This window comes from Myotis brandtii, unplaced genomic scaffold (assembly GCF_000412655.1).
Source record: "Myotis brandtii unplaced genomic scaffold, ASM41265v1 scaffold603, whole genome shotgun sequence".
Lineage (NCBI taxonomy): Eukaryota > Metazoa > Chordata > Mammalia > Chiroptera > Vespertilionidae > Myotis > Myotis brandtii.
In genome coordinates, this window is record NW_005370284.1 from 212,428 (window position 1) to 219,843 (window position 7,416).

A 7,416-nucleotide genomic window follows, 5' to 3' on the forward strand; every position below is an offset into this window, starting at 1 on the left:
TGGGCTCTGAGGCAGGCGGTGCTCTTCAGAGCGTGTGCTGAGCCCCTGGCTCAGGTGCGAGGACAGAAAGCGATGCACCCTGCTCTGCCTTCTCCTTCCTGCCCTCAGGTCGGTCTGAGTGTGAGAGTGAGAACCCCACGGTGGAGGGGTGCCTGCAGCGGGGACCCAGGGGGACAGGGCTCCGCCCCTCCGTCCTGACCACTGGCCCGGCCCACAGGCTGCTCAAGATGCGGAGCCTCTCCTGGCTGCAGCTGGCAGCTCCCATGGTCTCGCCCTGACAGCCACCGAACGTCCGACGTCGTCCTGACCTCTCCACGTGGAAGTCTGACTGGCATTTTGTAATCCATGTGCTAAGGGGGAACCCTCGCCTTGCGTCACGACACCAGCCCACACGCCTGTCTCCCGCCAGCTCCATCCTTGCGGCTCCTTGGACTTCTCCTGGCCCTTGACAGCAGGACTATACACTGGCTCCGCCTGCAAACACCCAACCAGACCACGGTCGCCCAGCAGGCCTCCGACACAGCCGCCAGAGGGACCCTCTCAAAGCACAGGACCCCTGGGCTCCCCCCGAGACGGCCCGCAGCCCCTAGCCTGTCCGTCCACGCGGCCACCACCACCACATGCCACAGACTCAGGCTCACACAGCCGCGCCCCTGCTCTGCCCTGGTCTGTCTGGGGCCCGCTTCTGGGGAGGCTCTCTTCCAGGCTCGAGATGGCCACCCTCTCACCCCACCCTCGGAGGGAGAGGGCTCAGGTCTCCTCCTCATACGAGGGCTCAGGCCCCCCGGGGGCCTCACCCTTGGGAGTGGGCTTCAGCATGAAGGAAGCACCGGCTCCCCAGGCGGGAAGCAAGGCCCTCCCACCATCAGCCCCACCCGCTCTGGGGCCTCACCCACAGCTCCAGGCCTGCAGGGCACACCCACCACTCCTCAGCCTGTGCCCTCACTCCCTGTGGGCGCGGCGCCCTTCCACGCGGGACCCCCGAGTGCAGGCAGGACCAGGCCAGGGGAGGGCGCCTGCTGCTGTGTCTGGAGGGCCCGGCCTGGCAGGGCCTCACAAGCCTTTGCTAACAGGAAGGAATGAGCGTGCTGCAGCGGAGGCCCGGGAAGTGCAGCTCCGCCATGAGTCCCCTGCGACCCTGGAACAGTCCTCTATCCAAACTGGAGCAGATCCTCAGGATTGTGCCTTGTTTCTCAAAATAACATAACAAGACCCGTCCAGGGCAAAGAAGCCGAGCGAGAGTGAGCTATAAAAGGGAGGTATTTAGAGTCGCGGGCAAGTCATCACCCCGAGCCCTTATCTTCCTCCCGGTTTCGCTCGGTTTGGTTTCAGAACCTCCCGGGCGCTCAGTGCGTCTTTTGTTTTGGTCTGGGTGCCACAGGAAGCCTCCGGAGGCTCAGGGACAGGGTGCCCGCCAGGGAGGTGGGTCAGGCAGGGCTCCCAGCGGACGCCTGCCACCCGGGGCCGTGGAGGCCGTGGCCCAGTGCGTGAGCAGGCGTGACTGCCATGCCACCTCCTGTGCTCCATGCCATGACCACTGGGCGCGGGTCTTGAAGATAAACTGCGAGGGCGGTCCCCAGGGCCGAGGAGCTCGGCGTAGGGGAGTCTGGGACATAAATGGGTCACGTGGCACCCTGTGCAGAGAGTGAGCAGCAGCCCCACAGGCAGGCCCCGTGCCCCACATGCGGACCCCAGAGCACACCCAGGTGCCACGGAAGGCGAGGCTGTCGTCAGGGGAGGGTGAGAGAAGGACCACTCCCCACCCAGGAGTGTAAGGGAAGGCACCAGGCGAAGACAGAAGCCGGGACACTACGCTGGGAGGAAGGGGTGGGTGTGGCAGGGAGCAGAGCACCATCAGCAGGGAGAGGAGGCTGCGCGCCAGGACACAGAATTTAGCCTGCAGCTCGCCAGGCAGGGCTGCAGAGGCTGACAGCCCCACAGCGACTCTAAAGGCCGCATCTCAGAAGCAGAGCGAGGAAGCGAGGGAAGGGAGGCGAGGGAGCCTGGCTTGATACCAGGGCAGAGCAGGGGACTTAAAATCCATTCGGGCCACTGAAGGGAGGAACTGCTGGTGACTAAGGTGTCAGGAACCGAGGACAGGGGACACCAGGTTCTGGCTCAGCCGGCTGTGAGGCGAGGCGGGAGCCCAGCAGAGGGGCAGGTTGGGGTGGGGCTGGTGGAACCGGGTGAGAGCCAGGTCCCCTTATCAGAGCGTCACTGCTGCGCACAGCGGCTGCTCCAGCAAATGTGGTGAATCCAGGGAAGGTGAGTGCAGAGCAACAGGTGGGGATGCGCTTCCCCGCGATGCCGGCAGATTAGAGGGCAGGGCCCGGGAGGGCGTCTCTGATGAAGGAGGAACCCAGGTGCCAGTCACAGCGCTGGCAGGTGACTCACACTCTCACTGCAGAGTTGGGCGAGGCCGAGTGGAGGTTCCCGGGACCGAGTCAGCAGGAGGGATGGGTCCTGGACTGGGAGCCCGAGGGCGGAGTGGGGACTGGGAACCCTGCCCCTTCTTGGAGCTCCGTGCCCTGCTTGCAGGCTCACCTAAAAGGCTCACGGCCCTGACAATGTGGAGAGGACCACCCGCTGTGCTGAACCGACTTGTTCCATGATTTGGGGGCAGCACTGTCCCCCCAAACGTGGTCCCTGAGACAGGCGGCTCTGCCTCGTATCTGCAGAGCACCCACAGGCGGCACGAGCCTCTCCCTGACCCGCTCCTCGGCGCGGCCGGGTGCTGGCTGGGAGCGGACGTCCTCACTCCCGCACGAGTGGGCGGGGGCGCTGGTCACATCAGAGCCGCACTCAGACCAGGGCTGGGATCCTGTGGTCTGGCCCTGCCAAGGCCACCGCAGGTGGGACTGACATCCGGGGGCTTCCTTCCTGCGACGCACATTACATTAGGTGAGTTCTACTGAGCGGACGATGTGATAATGTGATCAACACCCATGGCCCTGGCAGGACAAGGGCTCCCCGGCCCTGGGCGCAGCTGCCAGCCAGCCCGGCTCCCAGCAGGAAGTGGGGACAGGGCCCGCAGACAGACCTGGACTTTGGAATCAAACAAAGGCTCTGACTCCGGCCCCACCCTCGGTAAACTGTCCCCGCCCAAGCCGCTTCCTGCCTGCAGGGCACAGGGCGGCACAGGGCGGCTCAGTGCTTATCACGCTCCCGCACGAGTGGGCGGGGGCGCTGGTCACATCAGAGCCGCACTCAGACCAGGGCTGGGATCCTGTGGTCTGGCCCTGCCAAGGCCACCGAAGGTGGGACTGACATCCGGGGGCTTCCTTCCTGCGACGCACATTACATTAGGTGAGTTCTACTGAGCGGACGATGTGATAATGTGATCAACACCCATGGCCCTGGCAGGACAAGGGCTCCCCGGCCCTGGGCGCAGCTGCCAGCCAGCCCGGCTCCCAGCAGGAAGTGGGGACAGGGCCCGCAGACAGACCTGGACTTTGGAATCAAACAAAGGCTCTGACTCCGGCCCCACCCTCGGTAAACTGTCCCCGCCCAAGCCGCTTCCTGCCTGCAGGGCACAGGGCGGCACAGGGCGGCTCAGTGCTTATCACGCCGACTCCGAAACAGGACGTCCCTGCCCAGAGTTCCTGGGACGGAGAGCAGATACCAGGCAGGGTGTGGACGCCCGGGCCAGCGGGTTATCACATCTCAGGCTCCACCTGTCCTGGGTGCGTTCCTGCTCCGGACGAAGGGGACAGGAGGCAGGTGATGGCCGAGCGGAACAGAAGGCTTCGCCCAGGTTGGTAACAGCACCCCGAGCACAAGGCCTCTGTGCCCGTGTCCGTGGAAACCTTATCAGAATCGCCTGGGGTGTGTGACTTAATAAATTAATAAACGTCAAAGCAAGAAAACCAACAACGAGCGGTGGCGGCACGTGGGCTGTGCACGGGGTCAGGGAACGCGCACACGAGTGTGTCGGCCGCCCGGGCTCCAGGACCCCCACGGGACAAGCCCCTGGAGCCCTGGCTCCCCGCGGCCACCAGGCGGCACCGCCCTGGCTCTGGAAGGGGAGGGATGGTGGGAGATGCCAGAACGACAGGAACCTCAAGGCGTGTGGCCACTCCCTGACTCCCACATTCTTCCCGCCTGCAAATGCCACCAGGAGGGGACAGCGGGACAGCCAGGCTGACACCAGTGTCCACGCGAGGGGCTGTGAGGACGCCCAGGTCAGGTGTCCCTCATCTGTGCACGCTCACCACGCCGCCTCGAGGCCACGCCGCTGCGAGCACCAGAGACTGTCCCCTCCTCCTGCACAGGCCCACATGGCCGCCCTCCTGAGCCTATGAACACGGCCCACACAGCTGCCCTCCTGAGCCCGTGAACACGGCCCACACAGCTGCCAGGCCCCTCCTGAGCCCATGAACACGGCCCACACAGCTGCCCTCCTGAGCCCATGAACACGGCCCACACAGCTGCCCTCCTGAGCCTGTGAACACGGCCCCACACAGCCGGCGGGCCCCTGCACATGGAGCAACTACACCAGGGCAGCAGGAGGACTGGTGGCTGACATGGGCTGGAAGATGAGTTTAATAATAAAATATTACGTACTGGAACCGATATTTTTCGTTGCCTGTTTCTTCAGTTCCTCATTCAGAGGCTACGAAGGCCTTCAGTTGAGAGGGGACCAGGTGGCTCAGGAATAGCCATCTGAGTATCGTGTGACTCACACACGGTGTGAACTATTTCCACAACTTCTCACGTGCTTTGTAGAAAGAATGCTCTTTTTAAGATTAAAACATTGTCAGGAGCCTCTAACATGGGCAGAAAGACACTAAGGCGGCGAACCTGCACTGGGCAATGTACAGCCATGACAGCGGCGTGGGGCCAGGGCGCACCTGCCAGGTCAGGAGTCCTGCACGCAGGGCTGATGTGCCCCCGAGGCCGGGGCTGCAGGACAGTCACAAAGAAGGGGACCCCGAGCAGCAGCAGCAGCAGCAGCAGCAGCGAGTCAGGCACGCACAGGTCTGCACCGCGTTCTCTAACTTCACACGCAGAGTTACCTGCGCCACAGAACTCAGGGAAAGAAAGGAACAGCCAAGTCCAACAGTGAGCCACGAGGCTGAGGGGCACCTTCCTCGCAGAGCAGTGCGTCTGCGTCTGCGACACAGCCGGCGTCCGGCCCTCGGAGGGGAGGCCTGCAGGCCTGGGGGAGGGGCCAGGTCACAGAGCCGCCTGGCTCAGGAGCACAGACTCCAGCAGAACACAGCGGGCCCAGGAAGAGCAGGGAACAGGAGCCCTGCACAACCCCGGGCAGCAGGGTCGGGGCGGGGCAGGGCCGGGCGTGGGGAGGCAGGGCGCGGGGAGGACGAGGGTGTTTGGGGAGGACGGGCAAAGATGAGGCTCGGGAAACAGGCCCCACATAGCAGAACATGCAGAAGGGACCACAGCCGCAGGCCCCGGCTCAGAGCGCAGCGCACGCTGGCCCAGGAGTGTGGACGTGAGGCACAGGCAAGGGTGGGTTATTTTAGAGCAGCAGGTGGTACAATGATTTCAGAGAGGAAGGGAGGGGGGGAGAGAAACATCAGTGATGAGAGAGAACCATGGACCGGCTGCCTCCTGCACACCCCTTACTTGGGATCAAGTCCGCAATCTGGGCATGCGCCCCAACCAGGAATCGAACCGTGACCTCCAGGTTCCTAGGTCAATGCTCAACCACGGAGTCACACCGGCCGGGTGAATGTAACTTTTAAACAAAAATTATAAAGACCACATCACTGGCACTATCCTATATAAAAGTGTAATATGCAAATTGACAGACCAGCGGAATAACTGGTTGCTATGACGTGCACTGACCACCCGGGGGCAGATGCTCAGCGCAGGATCTGCCCCCGGGTGGTCAGTGAGTTCCCACAGGGGGAGTGCCGCTCAGCCACAAGCCAGGCTCAGGGCTGGCAAGTGAAGGGGCGGGAGCCTCTCCCGCCTCCGCTGTAGGCAGGCAGTAAGGAGCGAGGGGTCCTGGACTATGAGAGGGCGCAGGCCGGCTGAGGGACACCCTCCCCCCCAGTGCACGAATCTCGTGAACCCAGCCTCTAGTATTAAAGAATAAAAGAAGAGAAAGCTGGAGCAGACAGTGAGAATTCTTGAAAACAGGTATTTGCTGGGAAAACCCTGCTGTTTCCAGATCTGCTGCAAGAGCACACCCAGCTGCGCAGAGGCAGGGGTTCTGAGCACCGAGCCTTCCCAGCAAGCAGGCAGGATAAGGAGGTGGAGGAGGTGAGCGTTTACCACTGCGCAGCGTTGTTACCGTCTGTAAGGAGGTGGAGGAGGTGAGATGTAATCGACGGCAGGTGAGCGTTTACCACTGCGCAGCGTTGTTACCGTCTCTGCCGAGGGCCTCGAGGAGCCGCGGCAGGGAGCCTGCCTGCTCCCTCGTGTGATGACAGACTGTGGGCGTCGCATGACCGCGGCAGGAGGTCACAGAGGACACGCCGCTCCAGGGACGCTGCTGGGTTTCTCACAACCGCCACTCACAGGGAAGTACCGTGCAAGGTCATTCCCACGGCTCCTCAGGTTGACATTTTAGGAAATGAAAGTGACATAAACCGCAGATGGCGTGAGCTGTCACTCACAGGCACGGACCGCGTGTGCAGAGAGCGGGGCTCTGGCTCCAGCTCGGCCGGCAGCTCCCGCAGCCTCGTCCCTCCACTGTCCGACCAGGGGCATCTGCAGGGCACCTTCTGCGGCACGCGCTCCTCGGGGGGGCGGACGAGGCCGCGGCACCTCTGACACTCGCTCCAGAACTAAGTCTTGGGTTTTGTGTGAGAACTGGAAGTCTTTAACTTGATGTCTACCCAGAGGAGGGGAGACTCCAAGGTCTCCTGGGACGGGAGCGGAACAGCCATGCCTGCACCTCGCTGCTGCCACGCCGGCGCCCTGGCCCCCTGCGCACCAGAGGGTCTCCCGGCCCCGGCTGGCGCGTTACGACCAATGGTGACTGTGGAGAAGTCATCTGGATTCAAAAATGTTAGTTTCCTCAATTATTAAAGCAAAAAAATTCAATAAGTTTGTATAGATGACCTCTGGGACCTGTTACTGTACTATTACTCACATTTACATATTATGTACCACACACATTACGTCACAGACAGCACGTGTGGTACAGAGAGCTCCTGCCACAGGCTTCCCGCGTGGCATCTGTCCTCAGAACCACGAAGCACTGACTGACTCACCCCAGCTGTCTGTGGACACCACACGTCTTCCCGGAGAGTGAGCTAATCCCGGGTAATCCTCAGGGAGTAAGTGGTAAATGTGTGTCTGCGGAAAACAGCGCAAGTAGGAGCTCCTGGGCAGGTGGGAGGCCTCGAGCTCAGACAGCGTGGTCAGTGGGGAGCGCGGTCAGCGGGAAGCGCGGTCAGTGGGGGAGCGCGGTCAGCGGGAAGCGCGGTCAGTGGGGGAGCGCGG

The 7,416-nt window shown here is 62.7% G+C and overlaps 1 protein-coding gene and 1 long non-coding RNA gene across 12 annotated transcripts in view; one reads left to right on the top strand and one right to left on the bottom strand.

Moving 5' to 3' along the window:
* Positions 1 to 7,416, bottom strand: part of CAMK2D (calcium/calmodulin-dependent protein kinase II delta) — a 156,286-nt gene that overhangs the window by 68,793 nt on the left and 80,077 nt on the right. The gene's annotated exons all lie outside the window — the stretch shown is intronic.
* On the top strand, positions 3,282 to 4,572 carry LOC106728385. The gene is made up of 2 exons (XR_001364687.1): positions 3,282 to 3,754; positions 4,118 to 4,572. It is a non-coding gene; the product is annotated as an uncharacterized LOC106728385 (long non-coding RNA).